The sequence below is a fragment of the Gossypium arboreum genome, chromosome 10, assembly GCF_025698485.1.
Source record: "Gossypium arboreum isolate Shixiya-1 chromosome 10, ASM2569848v2, whole genome shotgun sequence".
Taxonomy (NCBI): domain Eukaryota; kingdom Viridiplantae; phylum Streptophyta; class Magnoliopsida; order Malvales; family Malvaceae; genus Gossypium; species Gossypium arboreum.
Genome location: NC_069079.1, coordinates 93617874 through 93621133, shown reverse-complemented (window position 1 = coordinate 93621133; position 3260 = coordinate 93617874). Strand labels below are relative to the sequence as shown.

General features: G+C 36.2%; 1 non-coding gene across 1 annotated transcript; it reads left to right on the top strand.

The window, feature by feature from the left end:
- Positions 1 to 1919: 1919 nt before the first annotated feature.
- LOC128283242 (small nucleolar RNA R71) lies at positions 1920 to 2026 on the top strand. The gene has a single exon (XR_008273584.1). It is a non-coding gene; the product is annotated as a small nucleolar RNA R71 (small nucleolar RNA).
- The last annotated feature ends 1234 nt before the right edge of the window (positions 2027 to 3260 follow it).

Genomic DNA, 3260 nt, shown 5'->3' with positions numbered 1-3260 from the left:
TCAGAAATTTTCCAAGCTATGGCCCTTTTATGCTCTTTTAATACTTGGAGTAATTTCTCTTTCTCCTTGGGCTACAAGTTAGATGCAATAATTACCGGTAATGTAGAATTATTTCCAAGGAATGCATATTCCAAGTGATTCGGCAATTGTTTAAGTTCCAATTTGGGAGGTTCTTCAATAGAGGGTTTTTGCTTAAGTTCATCATTTACCTTAATACCCTCATATTCTGCTGGTCTTGAGGAGGTTTCATTGGAATTTAGTTCGGTTCCTATCTCAGAATCATCATCCACCCCCTCTCCTTGGGCAAGACACAGTTCCATCGTGTCCTTATGTACGATTTCCTGAAAAGAATCTTGAGTAGCATGATGAATAAAGTCAATAAAATAACATGAGTCATCCTGTTCCCTAGAAAATCTCATGGCATTATAAATTTTAAAAATAATCTCTTCATCACCTACTCTAAGTACCAATTTACCATCACCCATATTAATAACAGCCCTAATAGTGGCTAAAAATGGACGACCTAAGATTAAAGGCACTTCAACATCCTCATCCATGTCAAGCATAACGAAATCAATTTGGAATATAAATTTATCTACTTTTACAAGTACGTCCTCTATAATTCCCCTAGGACATTTAACAGATCTATCAGCTAATTGAATACTCATCCTAGTGGGTTTAGGTTCCCCAAGACCAAGTTGTTTAAACATTTTATATGGCATCAAATTAATGCTAGCGCCTAAATCAGCTTGTGCCTTATCAACATTCAAACTACCAATCAAATAAAGAATCGTAATACTCCCTGGATCTTTCAACTTCTTAGGTAGCTTATTTTGTAGAACGGCTAAGCAAACTACGTTCAACTCTACATGTGACGCCTCATCCAACTTCCATTTATTTGCTAAAAGCTCCTTTAAAAATTTAACTGCATTTGGCATCTGCGAAAGAGCTTCAATAAACGGTAAGTTAATATGTAATTTCTTTAATAATTTAAGGAATTTACCAAATTGTTCATCCGTGTGGTCTTTCCTTGTCGTATTGGGGTATGGCACACGAGGTTTGTACTCTCTACTTACTGATTTTCGCTCACTGTGGTCCACCTCATCCTTACCCTTACTCACCACAATTCCTTGCCTCGATTCTAGTTCAGGTTCAACTAACCCTTCTTTTTCTCGAACGGTAATCACATTGAGTTGTTCCCTTGGGTTAGATTCTGTGTTACTTGGCAAGCTACCTTGTGGTCGTTCAGAAATTAATTTGGTAAGTTGGCCTATCTGAGTTTCGAGCCCTTGGATTGACGCTTGTTGATTCATAAGTGCTATTTCGGTATTCTGAAAATAAGTCTCTGACACCGAGATAAATTTCGTTAGCATCTCCTCAAGGTTCGGCTTCTTTTCTTGCTGGTAAAATGGTTGTTGAAAACCTAGGGGATGTTGTGGCCTTTGATTTCCTTGACCACCCTACTAAAAGTTGGGATAGTTCCTCCAACCTGCATTATAAGTGTTACTGTATGGTTATTTTGAGATCTAGAATTATTTTTACCCATATAATAAACTTGATCCTCCTTGATGCTAGGGTTGAAGGATTGATATTCTGTGTGTACTCCTCCTCCATTTGAATCGCACCTCATCACGGGATGTACCTGAGTAGAACCACACAAACCTTCAATATTTTAATTTAAAAGTTTTACTTGGTTAGATAGCATAGTAACTGCATTGAGGTTGAAAACACAGGCTGCATTTGTCGGCTTTGTTCTCATGACTTGCCACTAATAGTTATTATGTGACATCTCTTCAATAAATTCATAAGCCTCCTCAAGTGTCTTATTATTGATAGTCCCACTAGCAGCTGCGTCAATCATCTGTCTAGTCGAAGGATTCAGGCCATTGTGAAAAGTTTTAACCTGTAGCCAGAGTGGAAACCCATGGTGAAGGAACATTTTCAATAGATCCTTGTATCTCTCTCATGCATCATAGAGTGTTTCTAGCTCCATTTGCACAAAAGAAGAGATATCATTCCTCAATTTAGCCATTTTAGTCGGCGAAAAATATTTAAGTAAAAAATTTTCAATCATTTGTTTCCAAGTAGTGATTGACCCTCGTGGTAACATGTTCAACCACTGTTTAGCCTTGTTCTTCAATGAAAAGGGAAATAACCGAAGGGAATGGCATCGTCAGAAACGCCATTGATCTTAAAAGTGTCGCAAAACTCCAGAAAATTCACCAAATGAGTGTTTGGATCCTCGTCCTACAAACCATCAAATTGAACAAACTGTTGTATCATTTGAATCGTGTTAGGTTTCAATTCAAAATTATTTACAGCAATAGTAGGTCTAGCTATACTCGATTCAGTTCCTGTTAAATTAGGTTTAGCATAATTATTCATAGTACGTGGAGCAAGATTCTGATTTACTGGATCAACAGCAATCACAGGAGGAAGCTGATTATTTTGATTTTCAGCCATCTCCTCGGTTGTGGTGTGAATATCATCCTCTTGCTCTTCCTTTGTGTATCTTAGGCTTCGTCTTATTTCTTTTTAGTTTTTACGAGCTATGCAATCGATCTCACTATCAAAAAGTAGTAGTCCTGACGAGTTTCTTCTAGTCATAAACTATAAAAACCTGCCATAATGAAAAAGAAAATTTAGTAACAAAAAAACAAATATAAAATTTAAATTGTAATAAAATAAATGGCTAAAGTAATAAAAATTAAGTGTTCCTAATATCTTAGTTCCCCGGCAACGGCGCCAAAAACTTGATTGATGTAAATCGCGATAAGTTTTAAATTTATAATTGGCTGTACTTGAAAACTAACTATTATCACGACAAAGGCAAGCACACCTATCGAACAGTAGTATAGTTCATGGCAAGACCGGGATGTCGAACCCACAGGAACTAAAGTACTAGTATTAACTCTCTTTTTATTATCTAGCCTAAAAAATAAAGGGTTTTGTTTTATCTAAATTAATTAACTAAACTAAGAATGCACAGGAAGAAAATTGGGGAAATTACTTTTGGGAAAAATGATTGATTTGGAAAATACCCAAGAGAAATTCCACCTAGACTTCACTTGTTATTTGACTCTGAATCAGATGATTTATTCACTTGACTTGATCCGTAGAAATCCCTAAGTTATATTATTATCTCTCTCTAGACTAACAACGTCTAACCCTAGGTTGATTAACTAAAATCTCTTTCTAATTATAACCCCTAATGTTGCATTAACTCGATCTATGGATTCCCCTATTAGGTTTCACCCTAA